Source organism: Corvus moneduloides, chromosome 1 (genome assembly GCF_009650955.1).
Source record: "Corvus moneduloides isolate bCorMon1 chromosome 1, bCorMon1.pri, whole genome shotgun sequence".
Taxonomy (NCBI): domain Eukaryota; kingdom Metazoa; phylum Chordata; class Aves; order Passeriformes; family Corvidae; genus Corvus; species Corvus moneduloides.
In genome coordinates, this window is record NC_045476.1 from 156,404,202 (window position 1) to 156,431,817 (window position 27,616).

At 42.9% G+C, this 27,616-nt stretch overlaps 2 long non-coding RNA genes across 2 annotated transcripts in view; one reads left to right on the plus strand and one right to left on the minus strand.

Moving 5' to 3' along the window:
• Positions 1-499: 499 nt before the first annotated feature.
• Positions 500-19,583, minus strand: LOC116455417. The gene is made up of 3 exons (XR_004244380.1): positions 19,571-19,583; positions 11,824-11,827; positions 500-603 (listed from the first exon to the last, which is right to left on the minus strand). It is a non-coding gene; the product is annotated as an uncharacterized LOC116455417 (long non-coding RNA).
• Positions 3,154-27,616, plus strand: part of LOC116455418 — a 61,338-nt gene continuing 36,875 nt past the window's right edge. The window contains exon 1 of the long non-coding RNA XR_004244381.1: positions 3,154-3,256. This is a non-coding gene — a long non-coding RNA (uncharacterized LOC116455418). The remainder of the gene's footprint in view (positions 3,257-27,616) is intronic.

The following is a 27,616-nucleotide window of genomic DNA, read 5'->3' on the forward strand; positions in this document are numbered from 1 at the left end:
AGCCCCTGGGTCCATGGGGGATGCAGAGATCCACCCACAGCCCCTGGGGATCCACGGGGGATGCAGAGATCCACCCACAGCCCCTGGGGATCCACGGGGGATGCAGAGATCCACCCACAGCCCCTGGGGATCCACGGGGGATGCAGAGATCCACCCACAGCCCGTGGGGGAGGTGTCCGTGCCAGAGCGGGTGGATGCCTGGAGGAGGCTGTGATCCAGTGGGAGACTCGGTGGAGAGAGAGGGCCCTGCTCCCAGGCTGGAGCAGCCTGTCCTTGGAGCACTGCACCCCATGGAAAGAGAGACCCACGGTGCAGCAGTTTTGGGAGGGCTGTGTGCCCATGGGAGGGGCTCACGCTGCAGCAGGGGTGGTGTGGCTGCTGCTCCTGAGGGTGGACCCACGCCGGGGAAGTTCAGGGAGAGCTGTGTCCCGTGGGAGGGACCCCACAGCCTCACAGGGGAAGACTCCTCCCGGAGCAGTGGAAGGAAATCTCAGTGATGAACTGACCAGATCCCCATGCCCTGTCTCCCTGCGCTGTTGGTGGGAAGGAGGGAGGGGCTGCGGGGAAGAAGGTGTTCTAAGGGCTTATTTTGGTTCTCATTATCTGTTAGTAATAAATTCACTTCGCAACTGAAGTTGAACCTGTTTCACCCTTGAAGTGTTTCTCCTGGTCCTTATCTCACTCATGAAGCGTTCATTAATTTTTTTTTCCTTTCCCCTCCTCTGCTCAGCTGTGGCAGGGGAGGGTGTGTGAGCAGCTCTCGTGGGTGCCTGGAGTTGGGCCAGTGTCAAACCATGACACTGGCCTTAAACACTTCCTGGGCTAGGGCATCCGCTGCTTCTTTGGGCAACTTTTCCAGTGCCTGACCACCCTCATTGTAAATAATTTCTTCCTTATATATAATCTAAATCTACCCTCTCAGTTTAAAACTGTTGCCCCTTGTCCTATCACTACAGGCCCCACTAAAATGTCTGCCCCCATCTTTCTCATAAGCCACCTTATAGTACCTACTGGAAGGTGCTCTGAGGTCTCCCCAGAACCTTTTCTTCTCCAGACTGAACTCCAACTTTCTCAGCCTGTCCTCATAGGAGAGATGCTCCAGCTCTTTGATCATCTTCTTGATCGTCTTCTGGACTTGCTCCAGCAGGTCCATGTCCTTCTTACCTTGGGGGCCCCAGAGCTGGATGCGATGCTGCAGGTGGTGTCTCACCAGAGAGGAGCAGAGGGGCAGAATCACCTTCCTCGACCTGCTGCCCATGCTGATGAAGAAGCAGCCCGAGATAGGGTTGTCTTTCTGGGCTGCAGGTGCCCATTTCTGGCTCATGTCCAATTTCCATCCACCAATTTTCCCAATTTCTTCTGTTCAGGGCAGAATTTATATAATATAAGGGTCTAGATAGGATAAAGTACAGTGTCAGCTCATATTTTCATTTATGCAAACTTTGTGAAGTGCAGAAGTGCTGTACATGAAGCAACCACTGAGATGATTTCTTCATTTTGTTGTATCAAGATAAGAAGAAATGTAAAAAAAATTATCCACTGTCTATGTTTAAATCTCAGATCTCAAGCAACTGAGTAACAACGTGTTGTTTGGAATAGGAATGTGTAGCTGGCCTTCAGTAGCCTCCTCCTGCCCACCTGTTCTGTATATTGTTTAACTGGGAAGATGAAAAATGATTCAGCTGTTTCATGCTCTTTCAGATTCTTACTCATCAGGGAGTGAAACTGCAAGTCTCATCAAGCATGGGGTTATAAAAATGTGCAGACAGAAATACCCTGAGTCTGTATAAGCTGAGGTTGCTTCTGCCATTTGGCTCATGTAAAGATTCTTCAAATCCTCTTACAGTAAAGGGCTGTAGGACTGATAAAAGTGTGCCTGTCTGTTTTGTAACAAGCAGCAAAGAAGCGTTGCTGAGTCACCTTCAGTGTGAGCTCAGTCTTTTTTCACTCCTGAGAGCAGGTGTCAGTCACATGCCTTTTCTGATGCAACTGCTGGTAACTGCTCTGCTGTCACCCATTGTGTCACTTGGCATCATGGGCAGAGTCAGCTGATGATGTGGAGTGAGGGTCATCATCTGATACTAAAATACAAACAAATTCAGATAAACATTACCTCATTGAGGAGAAAGAGGGGAGATGGGTATAATCCAAATGAAAATGGAGAGGATAGGGAAAGTAAAGGGAGGAGGGGAAAAGTCTGCTGCAGGAACATTACTTTACTCTGGGCAGAGTTTTCAGCAGGTTTTGCATCAGCCAAGCACATTCTGTACAGCTAAGCAAAGGCAGAGACAAAAATAGAGTACCCTCCCAGGTGTATATTTGTACAAGCCCTTCTTGGATGAAATGCACCTGAAAAGCATCCTGGAGCTGGGCTCAGACCCAAATTAGACTATGATTCCATGTGTAGATATTCAGCATGATACACTGGCTGCAGCCACTCTTCAGATCAATACATTTCTCCTCTGCTGGCTCAAAATTCTGGCAACCGATATAGTCTGGATAAGCCTGGTGGGTCAGTATCCACATAAATGCATCTATCCCAGCCTTTTCAGGTGTATGTTCATTCAAACCATTTGGAAAATATGTAGATTCCCCCCTCTTTTACTTTGTCTGTTCTTGGTTAAATGTATTCTAGATGCTCACGGAGAGCATGTTCTTTTCTAGTTCACTGACTTCAGTGGGAGAATTGCCCTGGTAATGAATAGTAAATGACTGATACAGCATGAAAAAATTTGGGCCAAAGTGAGCACTATGTGATTTTATGAGTTTCTTCTTTCTACAAAATTATTCAGTCAGGGACCACATCTTTTATTAGGTCAGCATTTGGTGGGAATGCTCCCTTTTACCTAGAGGCATTTGTTGAAGAAGAGTTAAAACAGAAAAGTTTTGTCTCATAAAAATATGCATCTGTATGCACATGTGGAGACCAGTGGTTCAAGCTCTTGACCTGTGTGGGACATAGCTCAATTTGCTTTGTCATCAGAGACCACTTTCAGTAGCCTGGTAAGGTCCAGTGACCACCTTGTGTGCCCAGTGTTGTACCATAAGGCAATCACTGCAGCTCAGTACACAGCTCACAGGGAGATTATGTGCTTAGAGTGGGATTCAAAGCAGGTTGTAGCCTAAGCAGGGAACTACAGTGTGTAGCTGAGAGATAACCAGGAGAGAGAGAACTGCAGGGCCTGGGTGGGCAGAGGCAAGATGCATATCTCCAGGGTCCTCACTCCCAATCCAAAGCTGGGACACTACCCCAAAGGTAAATGCTTGCATTCATTTTTTTGAGACCCTAACAAGTCCTGCTTGTTTCCTCTGAAATGGTGGCTAATTTCTTATTGTCACTCCACAACCTTTTTTCCTCAGCCACGCTTTGCACAGTAGTCAGTGGCTGAAACACTAAGGCAGGATGTCAGTGGTCCAGGTTCAAAGTCCCTCCTCTGACTGGGGAAATGCTGTTAATTATCCCCAATTACCAAGCTGGATTTGGGCTATCCTCCAGAGCTCTCACTGAAGCTGTGCAGCTGTAGCATAGGATTCAAGAATTCCTGGGACAAAAGAGAACACCAGCAAGGCTGACTATAGTCTCCTTGGAAGGGGGAGAGTTGGGTATTTGTTACTGTCAGTTTAATAGATTTTCCTTGACACAGTCACTGGATGTAGCACACATACTCTGCTGATGGGGCCAGCTAGTAGCTTAGGTAGAGTCTGACTTCTTTGGCTGTCCTTGGAGAAAAAAATAAAGCAGAGAGTGAACACTTGCTAGACTACAGGCTTATTCATATGATTATTGGCATTACATTTTAACCGTAATTTTCTGTTGTGAAAATTAGCTTGCTAAGTCAGAAGAGGAGTAAAACTCTTCAACCTCTTCTACAGGCTGCCTCAAACCAGCCGTTCTTCACATAAATCTTTTTTGCACATGTCTAATTTTCAAAGTACTTAATAACCATCTTTTTCTTAGATGAGAGATTTTGAGGACCAAAAAGGGTTGTGGGATTCCTGTGCCTAACCTAGACAAATAGATCCTCTATCTTCTCCAAAAAGTCAGGTGTTCCATCACTGCCAAACACCAAAATGTTTATGATCTACCAGTTCTATGCTTCCCTATCCATTTTTTGCTTCTTCTCAAACTGACTGTTTGCCTTGAGGCCAGCACACCAAGCCAGGACAGAACCATAAGGCAGTGCAGATTGCCATGTTATCTGCTGTCTACCCTTCTACAGCTCAAGGGATGTTTATCTCCTTCTCCGCCTCTGTTCATCTTTGCAGGGGTACCAACTCCATCAATCTGCTCCTGAAAGATGGTTTTAAATGCCAGCAGTTGTCAAAAAAAGTGGGAATAATATAAATGCTTTGTGAGGATACGGCTAGTTTACTGTTGCCTGGAGAGATTCCCTGCCTGTGTTACTGTACTTTGAATTATTCTGAATATCACTGCAGAACTTCTCTTAGCAGCTCTCCTTTCCTGTTATTCTTGCTCACATCTGTTCACTGTAGTAATGGATATTTTTTGGCTGTAAGCAGTTATGCAGCATGACACTTGGCGAATGGATGTCTGTGTGTGCAATAGCTACTGTTTTTTGAAGACTCATTTGGCTCTTGTCCCCTCTGGGTGAAACAAACAAATATATTGCTAGAAACCACTTGCCAGCCTTTCATTGCAACTGCTACCTTTTTGACTGACATTGCTTATGCTTGAGCTCTCCTCTGAACCGATTTCTTTTGGGGAAATCTAAAGGATTTGATTTTAAGCTTCAAATTTATTGCGTGTATGTTTGCTCAATGACAAGTTGTGCTTCTGCTACCTAGTCAATGGCATATCTGTTCTTTGTAAGAAACATGCTGTTTATATGTGATATAATTATTTCCACTAACCGCTCAGAACCCAACTGATCACTCTCACAGCCATAAATGAATCTGTTTGACAACCTGTTCTCTGCACAGTAGGTAGTCTTCCACCCGCCAGCTAATTTATCATTGCATCTGCCTGGCTCTGCCAAGGGATATGTTCTAGTGCATTTATTCTTGTCTCTAAAAGCTTGTGACTGGCCATTATCTTTGGAGGAGACATTCGTAGAAGAACAAAAATTTCATGGTGTATATTTCTGTCTTTCTGAAACTCTTTGTTTGCGGCATCTCAAAGAGATCTCCTCCTTTAGTTGTTTTTGTTCTCTTTTACAGTTTGTACTTCCCAGTAATTGCAGAGACCCCCAGCACCCTGACTGGTTGGCCCAGGCTAGATGAGAATGTTTCTCAGTGTTGGTGAGAAGTGCTTAATTGATATTAACGTGGAGGGAAATGATCTGCTCAGCTCTAGGACAGACATCATTTGGTACACTTTCCTTCCCTCTAATGCTGTAGTGCTCATGCAACCTGAAAGGACCATCTGTAGATCTTTGAGATTAGTGCAGGCCTGTTTATTATTTGGCTTTTCTGTTGGTTTCCTATCTGTCTGGATCTGCTGAGCTAATTGCCTTGATATATGAATGTCCAGGGTACCTCGGTATCCCAGCAAACAGCAGATTTTTTTAGCACACATTTATTCCTAATTCAAAGTAATTTCAGGAACCTACTGAACTGAGAAGCCACCAAAATGGGAAAACCTTCATCATCCAGACTGCCTGAATCAAGCTCTTCTGCCATGCTGCTAAGCAGCATTTGCATTGTCTGAACTCTTCATTACAGTTTGCATTTTTTTTCTCAGGGTTCAGATTCCACACCTTCCCTGACATGTCTCCCTCCACCAGTTAAAGCCAAAGCTCTGCCTTTGAATTTCACAAAGGCAGCAAAGTTCACAGATGCTGGGACAAGGTCAAAATGGTAGGTGTGACCCACAAGCTGAGGCTTTTTGATCCCCTGTAAAATATGTGTCTTTATTCTTCAGTAGTAGAATCTCCTGTGTTTTAGACTTGTCTTGTCACATACAGAGGAGGATTAACACTACCAGAAGGAAAATTGAAGATGTCACTCAGAAGAATGGACAGGGCAGTAACTTATCAATAAGAGTATCATCCTTGCACCTAACTGACTCCAACACAGAGACATGTCTAGTTTCTACTAATATTTCATAGAACCAGCTGGTACTACTAGATCCAGCCAGTCCCAATGAACTTCATTTTAGCCTTTTTATTAGCTTATAAATGTGATAGGGTTGATGGATACCATTTAATGGAGCACTTTCCACCCTGCTCCTCCCTCCCTTCCCACCCTGAAAAATCTGACATTCATAAATGGAGGAGGTCAGTAATTTGCATCCAGCTGAGTGGCTGTCTGGCTTTAATGAGATGATTTGTAATCATAAGCACTGCACTGCAGTGGTGTCTGGTACAGGGGGAGAGGAACACGTATGCATACTCCAGCTGAGATGAGGAAGAGGTGATGGGAGGGAGGGAAAGCACATGGATCAGAAAAAGGAAGCAAGGATGGAATGACATAAGGAGATCCATTAAATGTAATACAATAATGCTGGCCTGGTTAGCATAAGAAGAGCCAGAGGCTGGCTGATGCAAGCCAGTGAAACTCCTATTACTTAGGGCAGGCAGGCCCTAAGTAATTGCAGGATTGCACTTATCCAGAGCTCTTTAGAGTAGCTGAAAATAACGGGTTTGTTTTTGACAGCTGTAAGCCCTCAGTGCCCTTAATGCATAGATCTGTCCTTCCACTCCTTATATAACAAAAAAAACTTCCAGACCAGGAAGAAAATTCAGGGGCTGAAGACATTATACATTGTGGAGATGGCATGTTCCACTTCAGCTACATTTTCAGCATGTTTTCCTAAAGAAGTGGATCACGTTCTGTCTTTGTGTGTATTCTTCCTCAATCTGATGCATTTTTAACCCACTGGCTCTTTTCATTTCAGTCACACAAAGCAGTAGCAAATTCCTGCAAGTCTCAGACAGGCAGGTAGGAGAGAGATGGAGACTATTAATCCATTCACTGGGGGAAAGACTCAGAAGAGAATCCTTCTGGGAGAGAAAGATTTTTAATTCCCTGACTTTGATAAAAGCGTCGCTTGGCATCTGTTTCAGATCAGACAGCCACGAATCCACCACAGGCACAAATCCATAGCAAGCCAGGCTGAGCTGGCTCTCCAGCACATACAACTACTTTCTCTGGCTGACTGTGAGAATTTTACACCTCTCTAAGACTATCTTTCCCTTGTCTCCAGGGTTTCTTTCCTCTGTAGTAGCAATTCTCTGAGATCGTCACACGATACTTTTTCATTAGGCATCCCAGCTGTGGAGGACTAGGTTCCTTTAACCATGTCTCCAGCTGTCTTGAGTTATTCTGCAGTAGGCCAGCTGGACCAGTGTAGTTTTTCTTACAGCTGCAGTGGAGTAGCTTGGATCAGCTTTAAGGCTGTTATTTTTAAATTCATTAACTGCTTCATGTTATTAAAAAAAAGAAAAAAAAAAAAAAAGGAAGCAATTGTGCAAACTGATCAGTTTGGCTACAATCTGCATCCAAGGAGAAGACATTGACTTGAGGCAGGGGGGCTGTTGGTTTGGCCTCACTTGCAGTGCAGGATAATGTTGTTCAGCCCACAGCCCTTTATGAGGGGAGGAATCTCCAGCACAGCCTGCAGTCACATCATACCAAGAGACTTTCGGCCCTTATTCATCTCACCTTTCTCAGTCACGAACTCGCATCATCCCCTTCCTCATCTGACCCTGGAGCATGAACATCCATCCTTCCAGGCAAAAAAGAGCTTTTCTCTCCCCCTCTCCTGAGCTCCTTCTGTAAAACATACACGCTTCATATGCATCCTTCTCTGCAGATGTCTGTAACTCTGCAACATAATCCTTCCCTCCTGTTTCCTGGGGAGACACGTTACCCCTATGTTAAGTACAGAGGTTTAAGTTACAGGGATGTGTGGGTGGCCTTCACAAATTGTGCCAGTAAGATGTTTCTCAACCAGATTTTCAGTTCTGACAGAAAAAGAAAAAGCAACACAACTCTACCCAGCATGCATAAAACAATAGTTGACCTTCGAGACAGACGGTGTCTTCAGTAGCACCAGGGAAAAAGCTTCCTCTAGGTAAGATGGATATCCCTATAGATGGTTCTTTTTGAGAAGAGCCCTGTCCTGGAAGCAAATCTCCCAACTTCTCTGCACTTTCCAGGCTACCTAATCTCATAAGCAGGTCTGCGAGCTGACAGTATCTCCCACAGCTTTTTCACAGAAACACCAACTTCTTTGCCAGGTCCTTACACAGTACCAATCTACTGTGCTATGTAAGCAATGTATCATCTGTCAGAAAGGAATTAGTTGTGTGTAGTCTTAATGTTAAGAACATAAATAAACTGTAGATTGAAAAAAAGGTCATGAGGAGGGAAATTCATTTTTACTGTCTCTCTAATGTACCATGTCTCCTCTTTGTCCAGGGACTATCCCACAGATGATCACCTCTTGGCCAGCAGTGCACTTTAGTGGCATCGTTCAAGCTAAGAAAAACCTTGAAACATTCACTGGGCCCGTTTTATTATTTTCCCAATCATGTTTCCTTGACTTGACTTGTCCTGTCCCTTTGATCAATAGCAGACGTCACCCAGCATGTGACATGTTTTGGATTGATTTAGAGTACTTCTAAACTTCTAAATCACTTTGCTGAGCTTCCTCTCTTTGATGTTGTTGGCAATGGATAAGGTCTTAGGCTGGGATTTTCAAAGGACACAAAACTAAAGAGTCCAGAACACTTAAAGCTCTTCAGCCCCTGTTGAAAATCACAGGTAAAGAGTGCAAGAAATTTACTTGCTTTCAATTATAAGGTTTTCAAGCACTTTTAAGGGGCACATAGTTGCTTTATGGGGTTTTCAGAGGTGCCTTTCAGAAGTTGTGTGCTTAGGCATATTTGGAAATCCTATTAGAAGCCATTCAGCATCTTTATATGCCTAAATTCCTTTAAAGCCTGACTCAGCATACTGTGATACTCTTCTGTGTGTGTGAGAGCAACAGCATAAAGAGCAGGCTCTCAGTGAATGACTGATGCTGTATGAATGTGTGGAATACAAGCCAAATCCCAAATGCAAGGGCTCATATGTTGCAGTCATATAACCCAGCCACTTGTGTCTTCAGCAGTTGTCACAGCAAAGCTGTCATTTCCTAGTTTAAGAGTGTTTATCACATCCTTATCCTTGATACACACTCCGGGAGGAGGAAGGATTCACGAAGCAAGTGGAGGAAGGATTCATGAAGGAATCAACTTCATCAAACTGAGCAATGAGAATGCTCCCAGCAGTGGCCTCTGTCTGTTTGGGTATGTGGAATGGATAGCTGGAGTTCCTCACATAATTTAGGTTACATTACCATTTTTCAAGAAAAATCCACAATCTGGATTCAGTTTGCATAAATATGAGCTTCAAAACCAAAGTCTAAAACATCTCATTCCATTCTTACCAACTTCCAGCTGAAGGATATTTCTGATTATGAATTGTAATGGTGGAAAATATTGACTGATTCAATGGGAGCAAGAGTGAGAGACAGACACACAGACCATTTCCGAGGAGATATATCCTGTTTCCTATGAGCTTTCTTATTAAAATTATCCCAGTATATACATTCTCTATTCAAGCATGAAGTGCTCATTACAAGTCTCTACATGAATAATGTACACTTAAAATGATTCTCTGTTCCATAAATATTGATCTTGGTTAATAACTGACTGTGGGATTCTATGTCTTCTCCTCTGAACACTACTGACTGAGGGTCTGGACTCTTCCCTTCCCATGCTGTTTCTTTCCCTTCACTCCTGTATTTTTCCAAGAAGATGTTATACTGATAATATCAGTTTAATGATGACACAAGTTTGGACCGGAGTATACAGCAACTCCTCCACCCGTCCCAGTTCTTGCTTAGTGTCCCTGGTGATTTAATAGGAAATTGTGGGGGGGGAAAAAAAAAAATTTAAAAAAAAATTCCCTTTCTAATTTAATGTGTGATTTCTCTGCTGGTTTTTGCTGCAGTCCTTGTCCATTTTTGCTTTAACGTTTAGTTAACATTATTACAGTAAAATACATCTATCAGTCACTTTGTGAGACCAGTTCATGAAAAGAGTTTCAAAGACCAGTATATGGACCATATTTGCTGCTCAAACTGCAGTGGACCCAAGACACTCCTTGTATATGAAGCTTCCCAACCTCATGCTTGATAAATCTGTACTGCCTGTACTGAGCATTTGGAAGATTCTACAGATTCATGGAGGAAGAAAAGCTGAATGATCCTAGAATGGTGCCTGGCAGAGTTCAGGTTTATTATGTCAACTTCAGCCAAGACTCCAGAACTGTGCCTCTGCAGGCCCTCACTCTGCAGCTTTTAGGGTGTACAGGAAAAATTACTCTTACTTCATACACCAACATACCTTTTATATCTATCTAGAACGAGTTGTCCATACAGCTTTGCCTGGGCTTCATACATTAGATGGAAACTGCAAGCAAAGATAAAATGTGCTGAATATCCTGTCTGTGGTATTCAGGTACCAGGGAGAAGAGAGGAAAGGCTTTGATAGCAACACTATGAAAAGATTTCATCACGGTGTTTTATCCTCTAAACTCTGACAGAATTTTCCTCTTTTGGACGTTCTGAAAATATGTGTTACTAAAAATGCTGTGGTTGTTCCTATAGTTCCCAAATTTTCCTCTTGTGACAGAGTTATAGCCACTCCATGTGGGAGCTGAGAAAAAATTTCTACTACTTATCTTCTTTCACTCTCAGCCTTTGCAATTCTTAGCCCAATGGCTCCTTGCTTTGAGAGAGAGAGATATGGAGGATGCTGTCCAACAAGCAATATCTATTTATGGAGACAGTGAATACACAATGAGTTAGGAGACGGTGACCAAAATGTGCAGCATTGTTTGTGGGTCCTTGAGGACCAATAAAAATAATAGAACTGCAACTGTAAATAGCTTATTACAAACATCCAATTTCTATGCTTGGAATTCAGGACTCTGTCCAGACCATAAAATTAATCCTCATTGCCTGCTGAACCTTGGAAGCCGGATTCCTCTGCCAAAGGTCACTCAGTTCTCAGTGGTGGCATCAGGGCTGATTTGTTTCGGCTCTGTGCGTAAACATTTGCTCTGCTTGGTTACAGGCTGGAATCGCATGAAGATCATTGGAAAACAGGGTGAAGTGCCACAGCCCCTTCATAGCTAAGGATTTCACCTCAAGGAAAGGCACATGAAAGGACCTAGGTACTAAAATTGACATATCCTGTGATGGGTAATATAAGGAGAATGCCAAAAAGGTTTTGCCTCAGGCTAATACTTGAAATTATTGGTGAAGGAATGAGGAGAATTTGTAATCATAGCTAAGGATAGATGTGGTAAAATATGCTTTATGTTCAAAGCTGGTTTTAATTTTTACTATGCTAAAAATGATAATGTCTTTAATACATTTTCAAGTATTTAAGATTTTCAATTATTGGGTATTAATCGAGAATATTTAGAAATGCCTAAAGGGGCCAAGCTGAGATGTTGATTTTTTTTTGCATAGATTTGCACTGATGTCACATGCACAGATAAAAACTTGTTGTAACGCTGTTTGCATCATCATTTTAGTTTGATTTTCAAGTGTGTTCCTTCCTCTGTAGAATGAATCATACATCCTATAAACTGCTTTAATATCTCTGGTGGTGGTATCCTGACCCATAAGAGAAATGAACCAGTAACCCCCTCTTACCCCTCTCTTATAGGTCATCATGTAATTGTATACTCAAACTTTTAATTTAAAGTTGTACTGGAAGCAGTGTTTGACATAGTTGTGTGGACCTTTTCTGGATCTTTCACAGTAGCATAGTCCCTAAGGGAATAAAAGGGATGTAGATACACCCTCCTGAATTAAAGTCCTGTGTTGCTACCACTGCAATCTCTTGATAAGACCTTTTGTTCCCCATCATGGTCTTGTCCTAGGAAGAAAAAAAAAAAAAAAGAAAAAAGAAAAAAAAGAAAGAAGTGCAGAAGCTCAGGGCTGAGCTGCTGAGCTACAATGCTCTGCTGTTACACCAAGGATGATGTTTCTTATCCTATACCCCCATCCTCTCCCTTAAAGCACAAAACCAGCCAAAGACTCGCTCAAAATTCAGTGTTGGCCATGAGGCCTTCAGAGATGAGACTGAAGGTATGGACATGCCTCCTGGCAAGTGAGTGGGATGCTCTAACACAAGTCCACTCACCAAATGGCACTTATCTCCAGGCTTCTGGGAGATTTCGCCTCTGTCTGTGTCCAAATGGGCTGGTATTAGTACAATTGTCACTTGTCAGTTGATAACAAAAAGGTAGAAATTCACACAGATCTGTTGTGAAGCCCAAGTGTTAGCAGCCCGCCTCAGGGCTGGTAATACCAGTAAAAGTTTGGCAGTGGCACAGAAGGTACATGGAAGGTTTCATGTTCAGCTTAACCTACACCATCAACAATGCCAAATGGGAAATAGGTGAAAAACTCAAAGATGTTCTCATTAGTTAATTATATGAACTGCAGTTTTACACCAGAAATCAGTGTCCCCTGTTGCTTGACAGACATTGGTAGATCATTTCCTGTTGTCCCTGTACAAGGGACCAGGTGCAGCCTATCCTGGTTGGTACAATCCCAAACACACTGTAAGTGTGCACATCTGCTCGTGTAAGTGGACAGACCTCTTCTGACACCTCTAGGCTCCAAGCCAGCAAAGAGGGCTGCCCATTAAGGCCTCCTTTTATAACTGGAATGTAAAACATCCATCTGAGCTGCAGTTGGTACTTGTGGGAAGTACTTCCCACTCTGCAGGGCTGTGAGCAAGAAGGCAGAGTTGGGCTCTGCTACTGCCAAGCTGGGCATGGGGAGAAGTCCCTTTCCCTCATCTTCACCTTCTCCCTCCCTCTCTTGTGGTCTGTGAGCAGAGGAAATCCTGTCTCATCCTGCTTGTATGTGCACTGCTCTGCAAAATATGGTCTTGATCACATCTGTGGTTTACAGGCTTTATTATAGTACATAGAAACAATGGGAGTTTTATTACCCTGAATGTATCATTTCTGTTTGAATGCACCCTCAGCATGGTGTTCTGACTATGGGCTTGCCGAAAGACGCTCACATAGTAATTAAAAATTGCTAATACTGCTAATGTTGTTCAGAGCATAATTCCACATCAAAACTCTGCTTGGCTTTTGGGGCCTTTTAAACATCCAAGTTTTATCCCACTTCAATTCATCTTCTGAGCCTCTTCTCCACAGTGGATCAAACCAAGGGCCTGAATCCAACCATACTCTGAATGAAGCTCCAGACTTGTATAGCTTCAAGTCATCTTCCTATGTATGAAATTGTGTGCAGTACTGCTTTGTAGAACAGAAGTCCTTGGTCAAGTGCTTTTGTGCTCTATCATGAAGAAATGCAATAAAACCAACTTTTCCAGTTGCTTTAAAATCTATGTTTATTATAGCCCCAAAACTTCATACCCTGGGGATAAAACTGGTAAGTCTCACTTCCCAGTAGAAGTTTGTCCCAAGTAGAGCTGAGAAAGACATTCACACCAGGACCCAAAATATGGTTGTCGCCAGAGAATTCCATCACATTCTACAAACGAGGGTACCACTCTGCTTTTTCCCCTCTTTCAGAGACAGCTACTACAGCCTGCAGCTCTCAAAGTCAAGTTAAAATCTTTCTGCCTGCCTCTTTCAGATTACTGCTAATTACCACAGTGATGAGCTGATTTTCATAAAAGCTCAGTTCCTATTTTGGCACAGAGCTAACTGGTTAGAAGTCCTAAGAACTGTGTACACTGATTACCGGTCTTTTTCAAAATCTGTCACAGTGGGAGCTGCTAGTTTGTGAACACTTGTGAAAATCTCTCCTCACATTAGCAACATTAGCAAAAGCTTTAGCATCTGGTGCTGAGCTCTGGTGAGGGCCTGAATATGGCCATTTTTTGTCAAAATCAGAGGTTTCTCAGTGGAAAACTGAGGCTGAACTCTATGGTTTGACTCAGGTGTAGTACAGTCTTTGGAGGCTGTAGTGGGTTAACCCTGTCTGGATGCCAGGCACCCACCAAAACCTCTCTATCACTCCCCTCTGCAACAGGGGAGAGAAAATATAACTAAGGGTTCAGGGGTTAAGACAAGGACCAGGAGAGATCACTCACTAAATACCATCACAGGCAAAACAGACTTGAATTGGGGATATTAATTGAATTTATGACTAGCAAAATCAGAGCACGATAATGAGAAGTAAAATAAGACCTTAAAACCACTTTCACCCTATCCCTCCCTCCTTCCCACCCCTACCTTCTCCCCCAGCAGTACAGGGAGATGGGAATGGGGTTTACAGTCAGTTCATCACAGGTTGTTCCTGCCAGTGCTTAGGGAGAAGAGTCCTTTCCATGCTCCAGCATGGGGTTCCTCCCATGGGAGACAGTCCTCCACAAACTGCTGCAACGAGTCCATCCCACAAGCAACAGTCCTCCACAAACTGCTGCAATGTGGGTCACTCTTCCAAGGGGTGCAGTCCTGCAGGAACAGGCTGCTACTGTGTCGGTCCCCCCAGGGTCACAATTCCTACCAGGAAACCTGCTCTAGTGTGGGGTCCTCTCTCCATTTGTCTGCAGGTCCCTGCCATGGACCTCCCATGGGGTCACGGCCTCCTCTCAGGCATCCCCCTGCTCTGCTGTGGGACGCCTCCATGGGCTGCAGGTGGATATCTGCATCCCTGGGGATCTCCATGGGCTGCAGGGGTACAGCTGCCTCACCATGGTCTTCACCACGGGCTGCAGGGGAATCTCAGCTCTGGTGCCTGGAGCATCTCCTGCCCCTCCTTCTCCACTGACCCTGGTGTCTGCAGAGTTGTTCCTCTCACATGATCTCACCTCACTCTTCTCTGGCTGCAATTACATTTGCACAATACCTTTTTTTCTTCTTAAGTATGTTATGACAGAGGTGTTTCCATCATTTCTAACTTGACCAGCAAGGCCCAGCCTTGACCAGCAGCATGTCTGTCTTGGAGCTGCCAGGGATTGGCTCTGACAGACACGGAGGAAGTTTCTGGCAGCTTCTTACAGCAGTGGCGTCCATAGCCCCCACTACCAAAACCTGGCCATTCAAACCCAATACCTCATTTCATATCACTGCTCTATCAGTAGGATACTGTCTGTTTCTCTCTTCTCTGTTATCGTAACTTTTCTTTTTAACATGGGGAAAAATTTTCTTGGCATTCCATCTAGCCTTGATCAGCCAGGAAATGTTGACTGTGTTGCACTTTTACTGCATTAATTCTGTCAACCTAATATGAGGATAAACTCAAATTTGCTGGTAAACATACCTAGGGCACACAGAAATCAGCTCTACTAAGCTACACGCATGTAATTTCTAATGAATCTTTTGACTATGCATACTCTGTGTGTCCTCTCCATCTCATAAACCAAAAATAGGAGCTGCCTTTTCCACAGGGAAACTGGCATTGCATCTGTTGAAGCAAGAGGTTGTTTCCAAAGAGTATTATGAAAAGCAGTTTATCTGAGCTATGGTCAATGTATCATCCTTCTCTCACTTTTTGAGCCATTTTTTTGAGAATGATGAATTGTAGTCATCACTGCATCCAATTAATTTTTCCTCAGCTGGTTCTTATAGTGTGTTTGTACCAAATGTCCTCTAACAGCTGATAAATCATCCCTGAGTGGCTGCAGAGGCAGCAGCAGTGACATACACTGGACTGACGACAGGAATGTGCCACACCATGTCTCTCATCCCCTTTTACTGGAAAGAATTTTGTGACCTTTGGTGGCATTTGCAAGAAGCCATTTTATACTGATGTTCCATGGCTCTATTGATCTCTGTGTAGTATTAATCTTAAACAAACAGGCCATATAATTTATGTAAACTCCATAGGTAATTAAATTCCTTCCAGCAAAGGTCAGGGCAGAATATTTAAGATTTCATTTGAATAGAAATTACAGTTAGAAATGAAGGGGGAAAAAAAAGAGGGAAAGGAAGAAATTTGGAGCTTGTCATATCAATTATCACAGTGTAACTAAGAGGAATCAAGTTACTTCTCAAGGGCTAAGATTCAGTCTTCATCATCTGCACACTCAGTTTGGGAATGTTGTTGGGGCCCTCCCCCCTGCCATGGGGTCCTGGGAGAGGGGCCCTGAGGGGAGAGAGACGGGGTTTCCCTGCTCCTTGTCAGCCTCATTCCCCATTGGTTGTTTTGTGTTCCCCTGCGCGGGCAAGGACCCTTGGGTTCCGTGATTGAGCAGTTCCTCGGCAGAGCTCCGGCCATGCGGCTGGAGAAATAAACATCTCTGAAACATCTATCAAGAACCGGTCCATATATAGTTCTTTTCCATGGGCCTCGTTGTCTGATACGCGTGTTGCAGTATCCCCACTGTAAAAATGGTGGTTAATGTGAGCAGAACGATCCCCGATCCCTAAGGACAGGGACTGATTTGTGAGTAAACTCTGGATTACTCTTCTTGTTTTTGTTTTGCTATCCCATATATAAATTATGGAGGAACTGTGGAAAGACTCTTGGCTCTCCAAGCTGCATATGGACATTTATCTTAAACTTGAAAAGATTCTTGAACAGTGATTTGTAAATTTTAGCTTAATTCAAGCTCAAAAGGAACTGAAACACTTCCTGGCATGGCTGTTTAAGAACTTTTTCTGTGTTTCTTGGGATTTGATTCTTACCAAAGACTTTTGGAAGACCGTTTGGACACAGTTAATTTTTGAGTCAAAATATATGCCGATGGAAGAATATCTTCGTGAATATTATTTAATTACCGAGACTGCTGAGCAATGTCAGCTGTGTCTTGGTGAAGGGAAGCGTGCCTCAGAGTCCGTGTGACCCAGGCCACGTGCACCGAGCGCTCTGCGAGCAGCAGTGAGGCAGTTCCCGCGTGTGGGTGGAGCCACGCGAGCCGCAGTGTTGGCAATGGAGCGAGGCGCGGCGGGAGTGGGGTGATCCGGCGGTGCCCGCCCGGCCCCGCGCAGCGCGTGGTGGAGCGAGCCCCGTGAATGCCCAACCAAGACGGGCAGCGCGTGGGCGGTGGCTGGCGGCGCCGGCGGTGGAGCGGAGCCGCACCTAGCCAAAACACACGCTGGAGCAGGGTGTGGGGAGGTCATTGCTCGGGCCCTGGCCGAGACGTGAGTGCAGCCTCAGGCAGCGGCAGCACAGCTGAGAGCAGAAGCGGTGGAGCGCAGAGAGCTGAGCAGCGCTGCCCAGCCCGGCCCACGCGGCCCCGAATGTGACCCTGGGAAGAGCACGCAGGCACGAGCAGCCCCGACGGCTCCAGCAGCCCTGGCAATTCCAACACGGGAGCGAGTGAAAGCAAAAGAGAAAGCAAAAATGCAGCAAGACAGAAAACAGCAGCCACTCGGAAAAAGGAAAAAATCACCATAGCTAAGGTTTTAGGAATAGTAAAATGGTATAATGTTAAACAAAATTATGGTTTTATAACAAGATGTGACAACCAAGAAGACATATTCGTTCACAGAACTGCTATTAAAAAGAATAACCCTGAAAAATACATCCCAAGCTTGGGAGATGGCGAGGTGGTAGAGTTAAAATAGTGCAAGGTAGAAAAGGGTTACAAGCAGCAGAGGTCACTGGGCCTGATGGTGTTCCTGTAAAAGGCAGTATATATGCTAAAAATTGTAGTCATGTTAGAGAATATCTCCATTATAAGCCCCCCCTACAGTCTCCCTTTCCTAATCCCACCTTTCCCTTTTACCCTATATCCTATTACCCCCAGTGTATTCCAAATCCGTTTTTCACCCCATGGCTTCCCTATACAATTCCCTTTCCCTACAACTCCTCTCTGATGCCAAAGGGGGAATGAAAAGGGGGAGGGAAGAAATTAAACTCTCTCCTGCCTCAGTTTCCCCAAAAAAACATGCCCAGAGAGTCCTGTCTCCCTTCTGTCAGCCTTAAGATGCTCCAAAGAATCTGTTTGGACATTTAAAGACTCAGGAGGGTGGCTTGTTTTATTTTGAAACTGTTCTTGTTATGTTTATCCAGTTGTTTTCAATGTTAAGTTTAAATCTCTTTTGTTAAAAATAAATGGGTGAAGTGTCGGGGTCCCTTCCCCTGCCATGTGGTCCTGGGAGAGGGGCCCTGGGGGGGAGACACGGGGTTTCCCTGCTCCTGGTCAGCCTCATTCCCCATTGGTTGTTTTGTGTTTCCCTGTGTGGGCAGGGACCCTCGGGTCCCATGATTGCCTCAGTTCCTCGGCAGAGCCCCGGCCATGTGGCTGGAGAAATAAACATCTCTGAAACATCTATCAAGAATTGGTCCATAGATATTTCTTTCCACTGGCCTCGTTGTCTGATACATCGTGTTGCAGTATCTGCACTGTAACAGAATGTTTGCCTAGAATGACTTATAAATAACTTTAAGAAATGTTCAAATAGTTCTAATGGATGATGTTCTAATGAAAACATCACCTTTTTTTCAAAGAGAACTGAGATTCTTCATCTTAAATGAACAAAGCATATCTTTGTAAGGGACCATGACTAGTATCCACTCTTCCTTCACCAAGATCTCAAGACCCATGGAGAGCATGTTTACCTCCAGCTTCACAAATCTTTGTATTTCAGTGTTCAGGCTGGTCTTCTACCAGAATAATATGTGTTCATTGTGCAAGTCCAGATGCTCTTATTGAATGCATAGTTTCTGAGAAAGGACACTGAACAAAAACTACTTCATGACAAGATTTCATGCTTTGAATATTGTCTTTTTTTGCTTGGTATGTCCCAAATTATCAGAATGTTTTGTCATCTTTGGGAAAGGCTTGCATAATTTCTACTACTTATCTGATGAAATAGTCTACCCCTGGTCTCAGCAGAGGACTATCACAAGACTGAGAGAGGACCTAGGCTGGGCATGGAGATGTTCAGCCGGTGAAAACCTGGGAGCAATCCAATCTACGGAGAAGGTTTCAGCAAGTGCCACAGTCACTGCCTCCTCCAGCTGAGAAGAGTTCACTTTTACAGAGATGGCTGGGGTATAAAATACTCTCAGTTACAGAATAGCATAAGGGGTACAGGTAGGATTTTTCAGAGTAATTCTTTATTGTCTTTTTCCACCCCCTACGGTCTGTAAAGGCTGTTGTGAAATGGGGTGGAGGCTGATCATCACTGAGAAATGTAATCCTGGTCTCATCTTAGTGCATGCATTGCCACACCCCAATAATTTGCAGAAATTATTGTGTAAAAGCACTTGTCCCCATTCAGCAAGTGGTGACCACTAGGAATTCAGGAGCAAAGAGCACCTGCAGCTGCATCTTAAACGCTGGCTGCCCACTGCTCTGAGGCAGCTGCAGCATCTGCTGCTGCTGCAGGTCTTGCTGCAGTCCTACTCCCATCACAGTAGCATCTGCATCACCAGCTTTGCAGCAGCATCTTCCATCTTGCAGCTGGCTGCCTTCACTCAGTCAGAGGCCCATCTGCCTCCACACTGCCTGTCTCTGTAACTGATATGATTGAAATCACATCTGCTCCTCCACTGACTGCTGCTCTCATTGTGACTGCAATGTCATACACTCTTGTGCTTTCTGCTGTTACTGCCATAATGTCACAGGCATCTGACTCGGGTTTTGACACAGTTGCTTAAAACCTCTGCTTCTGTGCTTACCTGGGGACACAAGGGTAGCTGGGCTGATATGAACCAAAGATTGATCTATACCCATGTTTCTCTACCAGCGGCCATCTCCACACAGTAAGAGGGAAGATGTAGGCACTCTTCAATAAGCAGATGTGGGAAGATTGATGCTGATCTTTCCTTGCTTCAGCAGTTGGTGCAGCAACTATAGTGTTAGCTGGGATTTGGGACAACTAGGTTCAGATTCTGCCTCACAACCAATTTATTCTACTACTTAGGCATAGCTCTGTTGTGGAGTTTTACATTTCATGTCACCAATGCCTGTTTTCTGGTGGTTGGTTTTCACTATGAAAAGAAACCTAAGCATCTTTGTCCTAAAGTTCCCCATGCAATGATGAGGAAAATTACAAGAATTTGTAATTTTCTAGAGAGTTGCAGCACAGAGAAAATACTTCCCCATAGGAAATGGAAATGACATGGGCAACTTCTTTCATGAAGGTGAAACCATCCCCTGGAGGGATGTGCCTGTTTCTTTCCAACATTAAAGAGGATTCAGTCCTTTCCCAAAAAACAGCTGACATGCAAGTGCTCACATTCCCCTCTGGTTGCAATGGCAGCACTGAAAAAAAGTAACAGAAGGAAGAGAATTGAGTGGGTTTTGGCTGTCAGTTTGAAATAATGTCTTCCCATCCCCCCTCCACCAGAAGATTGCCTCAAAATCAATAAAGAGGTGGGTCTGTGTGGGGAATTTTCTCGTCTACAAGCTCTGCATACAGTGCTTAAAAATTCAACAGGTGAGAGGGGAAAGGGCTGGATCACTCTTAGTCAGTGAAGAAGAAATCTGAGTTGGGATGTTTATCATCTGCTATGGCTCCCACAAGTAGTAATGGTGATATTTATATAGAACAACAGCTTCAGATTAAAAAAAAAAAAAAAGAGAGAGAGGAAAAGAACTAGTGCTGTAACTCTGCTCTGAAGGACTACTGTTACAGGACAAGGAAGAGCATTAGCTGGTGAAATCCTATTGCTGGTTATTCAATGTGTTCACAGGTTTTCCCAGTAAATCTCTGCCATGTACTAAAACTCCCCTGTTTACTCACAGAATTACAGAAACATATTGAACTTTCTTGTAAGTAATCATACTTCCAGGCCAAAAGCTCAGCTCCTCACACATGTCCCCCTCAGGCCTCTCTTCACTGACATAGGCTGTCACACCCAGTATTCTTTATTGCAAGCTTCAATCCAAAAGTCATACAGCCATGTTGGCATGCTCTGCTAGAGAAATAAGTCACTCTGGTTGAGCCAGTAAGTCCTGAGAAGAGGCTGGGCTCCTCAGCTCAAGCACAGCCCTTGCAAATATACTGATTTATGTTCAGACTCTTGGGTTTATGGCCCCTAATGTGTCATTTAGCTCATACAAATCTATACAGGTCTGTCCTGGAATATTTGTAAGACTTTGCTGACTCCTTAGTAGAATACCTCAGCATATCATAGCATGTCTCCTTCCCTCTCCTTCTCCCTCTCTCTCTCCCCTCCTCATTACAGTTCTAGTCCCAGCTCCCTGTAGATGTTCTATTATGGTACACTACTCCGTCACACCCATTGCAGTGGATGCTGTGGGAAGTTTGGGATGGTGCAGTCTGACGCTGATGAGTCAGGCAGCCCCATGCTTACCGAGCTCAAGACATTTCAGAATCCTTCTTGAAGGCAGCAGGCTCTGTCTGGGTGCTTACATTTCAATAATTGTGTAATACTTGCAGAATCAGGACTCCAATCTGCCATCAAAATGATCTGCACAAGCAGCTGGTCTCATGCCTGTCTAGTCAAACTAGACCAAACCTCTGAACCTTTTGAGGCTCGCCCATTGCTAATAATTAATGTTTCACTTTGATAAAGCTGACATTTGGTTTATAAAGGCAGACTAATAAGCTCCAAGAAGGCTTAGAAATCCTATCGAGTAATGTGTTGCATTACAAATCTTAAAAATTACTCTAAAAATTAACATAATCTACTGCTGGGCACGTTATTATATTAATGTGATTGGAAGCGTGACCTCTTTTTGCTAACTTTCCAAGTGACCCCAGTAAATCTGTGGCATTTCTACACGTGTTAGAAATAACTATTTTTTACAGACCTGTAAAAATATAAGATAGAGAACGTAGATACAAAAAATACTGTATTTTCAGGGCTTTTAAAATTTCTGTTACAGGCTTTTCTCTTACATGAACGTGTTTTGTATTTAATGACTAGCCCAATGTTTACGTGTTTTATGCAATGGGTTTTGTCTGGACTTTTTTTTCTGGCTTTCCATTTTTGAGGCAGATGTTATCTTTATGGTTAAAGAGGTTTGGGCCTCCCTCTGTGATATTTAAAGGGACCCAAAACCTACTCATTTTAGTTTCAGTGGCTGCAGCTAGCAAGTAGTGGGAGTTATTGACCTTGAGATGACATGCATGGAGGGACAAAGTGTGATGGAGACTTTGTCACATCTCTCTGTGTCTTTGTTGGACAGTAGCTGTAATGTACATTTAAGTCTTTCAGTTGTGTCATTTCCCTCCCCTGGCTTGTGGACCACCATCTGGAGGACACAGATGATGCAGTAGAGGATAACATACTCAGTCACTTACACAAGAGGAAGAAAACGAGGAAGATGAAGGAAATAAGATGAAATGAAAAGTAGGAAGCAGCATGTCTTCTGATGTCTTCATGTTCTCCTGACTAGGGTAAAAGGTTTTCTTGCAATTCTTAATTTGTTGGGAGCACAGAACTAAAGCCAGATATAATATTAATGATAAACATTGGCCCTGAAAAATTGCTAAAGCATTTTCCAGCTTTTGATGTTCTGCCTTTAATGCAGTGTTGTTTCTTCCTGTCCCTTATCTACTCCTTGCTTTCTGTGAGCATGGGAACTCATCTTTCTTTGACTTATGGGTCTTCATCAACATGTGGTGATTGTTGCCCTCTTCACCAAATATCGTGGGTGTCTCAGTATGTCTTAAACAGATCAAAGCCAATTTTCCCTATGCTCCGTCTTCTGAAATGGCTGTTGAGTACTGTAGAAGCAGTGTGTCCCAGCTCCTTCTGATCAGACAGCAATTAACATACCAAGAAACCTGGCACACCAGCCCTAGAGAATAGGTGTGAAATCTGAAAAAAATACGGACCAAGGGCTGGAGCAAGTAGAGGGAATAATGAAGGATGATAAATTTGCAATGGAATGGAGTTATTAATCTTCTTGTGAATATAAACTGAACTCACCAAATGATATTGGGTCAAAATAACGGGAGAAAATTTTTAAAATGTTGACACTCTCAATACACATGCACAAACATTTTGGCAGGAAAAAGTCTGTTCAGCCTGAACTGCACTTTTTCCCCAGATGAGCTACAGGAGAGGAAAACAGATAAATTTCTTCCTAGGCTACTCGAGCTGCAGGGAGTTGAAGGTGTGCATCTCCTTTTTAACATCTTGGATATTCCCCAAATGCACTGGGCTGACTTAGTGGCCATCTGTCTGAATTGACTGTGTTGTCTCTGGCTCGAGTGACCACCCAGCCTGAACTCTGCAAGGGGGGGCTGCCTGGCTGCGGTTGGTTTCTTCCCCAAATACCGCTAAAGTGTGGCTTGGTGTGTGCTTTAAGTAAAATTATGCTACTGTTCAGCTCTCCACTTGATTAAAATGTATCTTTCAGCATTTAAAGGTGGGCAGTGACTTCCTGGGATTAGAAAGGGAAGTGAACTGGCTGGAAAGCAGCAAGGAAAGAAGTTGTTTACGAGTAGTGTGAGGGCAGAGTAGCAGTGTTGCTGAAATCTGGGGCTTGGCTGCATTACTCAACTCCAGTTACAGATCTGCTAAATGTGTTCAGAGTCCCGTTTTCTTTCTTAATAGTACGCACAAGGACGCTTTTACCAGAAGAGTGATTCATCTGCTGTGGTATTCCAGATAAATTTCAGGAGAGCAGGGCTCCCTTGGGCTGACAGTGTATCATTTGCCTCAGGACAAATGCCCTCACAGCCTGTCAAGCTGGCTGAACACAGGCTTGTGAAGAACTGGACTTTTTCAACATGTAAGATTTCACTCAGCATAACAATTTTTCTTCCCATAATAAATGTTTTGAACAGCTTTGGAAATCCTTGACTTCTCACGGCTCTGGCAGGAGAGGCACCACCATCCACAGGAAGTACAAGTATTATAAACTCACAAGTACAATCACTCTTTAACAGGTCTGTGTGAAATGTGAGTGAGCACACTCAGGTGCCACTTCACTAATTTATAGCAACGGAAAACTTGGCTGTTTTGAAGGCATGGAGGTTGCAGTGGCTGTCAATTTAATGAGAAAGAGTTGTTCTCATCTCTGTTTCTGTTTCAAAAATAAGTAAGTTGATAAAAGAAACCTATTGTAAGTGTTTTAATGACAATTTTTTTTAAGCAGTCAAAACATCAGCTTCCTGAAGAAGCCAATAGCTGATTAAAAAAGTTTTTTGCTTTTTTTTTTAAACAGATATGTGTATGTGCTAGGAATATGAAAAGAAAGCATTTACAACCTCGAGTCATTGGAGTGGACTGTAACATTCTCTTACAAGTAGAGGCCAAGATTTCTGAGGTACAGACCTGTTTTCTGCCAGTAGCAATTGATATCATTCTCTTTTCTCTGTCAGATAAGTAGGATAACACTCTCATATGCACTGTAATCTAATCAATTTTTCTAAAACATCTAGAGATCCTTGGATGGGAAACAGTATCTGATTCAGATACTGAATCTATAATTTCTGAAATTTTGTGTCTGTACAGATTTCTGATTCAATATATTTGCATCTTGAATATCCTACCTGAAAAAAAAAGAAAAAGAAAAGAAATTGAATTTGAGCTTGAACTAGCTTTTCTTCTGTCCTGTTTTGATCCTCAGTAGTGCTGTGCCATACCTTCTGGCGTTCTTTTTTTTTTTTCCTGAATATTAAGAAAATGCTCAGCTTATTTTAATGGTCATAGAATGAGAAAAGAAAATATCACTTTTTTGATGTAAATTAGTTATATTCTTATGCTGAAGAAGCAGCTTATTTTGGTAGCAGTGGCTTCTGTTGTATTTATGCTCCTCCACTGATCTCATCAGGGTGCCAGATGAGCCATCCTTACAGGATCTGAACCAGCTGTGTCCAATATCAATGAGGAAAGGGACGTGTTAATTGTAGCAAGTGGTTCAGAGACCAGTGCTTCAAAGCCAATTCAGTCAGACCACACTGAGCCTCCCTGTGCACTGTTTTTCACATGATCTTTTATCATCTTTTGAACAAAAATTCTATATAGAGACACTGAATTTTCACTGAAGAAGTTATTTTTGCCATTAGCCAGAAGCACTGTGACCTGCCATCTTCCTCTTATGAGTGGAAGACTGAATGATGAACCAGGGTTAGCCTATAAACTGATGGTTTATTTTATTTTATAGGAATAAGGTGAATTAACTCTAGACCAGAGCATGGGGGATTTTTAATTATTTGCTCTAAGCCAGCCTCCTTCAGCTTGGGCTTGTGTTTTTTAACTCTCTTAAAGGAAATATCTCTCTGCTAAAAGTCTATTTTGCTGTAAGTTGCAGGGCTTGAACTGACATTCTGGTGGATGTTGCAGTGAATTTCTTGATCTCTTAGGCTTGCTGTTCAATGCTTCTCATTTTGCTTCTTTTATTCTGAGAAGAATGTGATGCTCATGTGAACTTTTAAACTTCTGCTCAGGCACAATGTGGAAACTCATCCTCTCAGATGTGCAAGCCATTTCTCCTCTCTTATGGACTCTGGTAGAACACTCACTAACTACTGGTTTTGAGGGAAAGATCTTTGGCACCAGTTAGGTCCTAGGAAAGAATTTTTGCACAAAGTCATTTTGTTGTAAGCTAGAAAGTAATTCAAACACTAGAAGCTGTTGTCAGTAACACTTCCTGTAGCCCATCGAAGTGAGGTTTTCGTGAAGAAGGTCTCTGTCATCCTTGGACTCTCCTTTAGCAGTTCCAGCTATGAAGACAACAGGGTGCTCATTGCTGCCAGGCACTGTGGGGATGTGGAAAAGGGAATATCTTCTGAGCAATTTCCAGTCTTTGTTTCAAGAGTTAACCAAGGGTTTTCTTCACAGACGTTACTTCACAGAGACGGAAGTAATGGATCAAATATTTCTAAGAGTAGGATGCAAGTGCACTTAAAATCCTTTTGAATCTTTTTCAAATTAATCAATAATTTGGTTAATTCTCTGGAGTTTATAAAAAATAAGATAGGAAAGGAAATCATAGTTTCAAAAGAAGCTTATTTTGTATGTGTTTGTTTTATTTAAGCATGTATGTAAAGTCTGGCTATCCTTTTCATGAAAACATTATGTGAAGGATGTTGTGATCTCAGAAGAGTTTGTAAGATAGCATTAGAAGTTATTTGGACAGTTACATTTTCTGAGGTTTCTTAAAATCCACAACTATGATTATCCTCAGTACGAGTCCTTTCCATTTGTAATAGTGCTTACTATAGTCTTTTTACAGCCTAGGTTTACTGACTGTGCCAATTCACTGGCAGTTTTCTTTGAGTTTCCTGTATAATGCAAACTAAATATTAGTTAAGAATAAAAAACTTCTTTAATGATTTTATAGTTTTTGTTAGGAACTTATGGTTCTGAGCTAATAATATCCTAGTTCACAACTGTCATTTCTATCTCTGTCATCACTTGCCCTCTGGAATTTATATCTATGTTTTATAAGTCAGTGTTCAGGATCTTTATTTTTATATAGCCTTTTGCCCATCCTTGCCAGGATTGTTTGTACACCAGTAGAGACTGCTTCGCATTACATACCCACTTCCACTCATCTTTAGGCAGGAACACTTTGAACATTATCAATATTACATTTCACATCTAATCATCAGCTAGTTGAAACTGGCAGATGAAAATGTTTGTTTCCATTATGTCATCCCATTCTTGCTTCACTGGTCAACATGTCATTTATAGTTGTGGTAAAATTAGTTCAAAGCATGAAGAACTTCAACAACCCATGTTCAGTGGTTATCAAGTATTGATAAAGAAATCAAAATGGACAGAACTTTCAGCTGAAAGTCTGCCACATGATGGGAACCTGTATAAGTCTCCTGGGGTTTTCAGCTTTGAGATTCCTGTTGTAGGCAGGAGCTGGGACTTACCAAAGAATTTGTGGATGAAGCAACTGCATCAAAAATTCTGCAATCCTTGCATCAGGGCAGCGTGCTTTTTCTTTCACATCTGTAATGAAATTTCCATGAAAGACATTGTGATTAATGACTGCAAATCTGAAAGAGATCCTGAGTTACACCAAACTCCAAGGTTTGGTGTAACTCAGATTCATGGACAAGGTGACATGAGAATGATGTAATTAAAATAAAAAGAATCTTTCCTAGCTGTTCCATAGCTTTTGGAACCAACCACATTACACCTTGCATAGCAGATTTGCATCCGCAAAAGATCACTTTCTATCAAGTAACTGTGCTCCTATACAAAGGAGACATTGTGGCCATTTCAACCTTGTTCCTTCAGTTTGTCTGCTCTGTGATCAATATCACAGTCTAGACCTGGATGACTGCAGAATCTGATTGCAGCTTAGTTTCCCACAAGAGTAGCTAAACCTGCTGAAACAGCTTGAATATGCAGCACTGAATAAGCAGGCTGAGTGACAAATGTCCTCACACCGTATTGGGAAGCCCAATTAACAGAGTGCAGTGTTATTTTTCTCCCTATTGCATTTTGGAAGGATTAAGCTCTGGCACAGTCATTGTTAAGTAAAAGAAAATAACATTGGCATCCATTACTGAATAAATAATACTAAGGAAACTGTAAAAGTGTGGGTTTTTTAAGTTTTTCAGTTTATATAAATGTATATAGGGTTTGCTTTAATACTTGAGGATAAACTGGCAGTATGTTAAACACTTAGTGTCCACTAAGGACTTTTACCCAATTCTTTGGTAGATTTAACAGGGGCAGTGGAAAAAAATACCTTCCCTACCAATCCTTTTCACAACCACTGTCAGATGACCCTGTCCCTACAGTGTGGCTGGAGGTGCATCT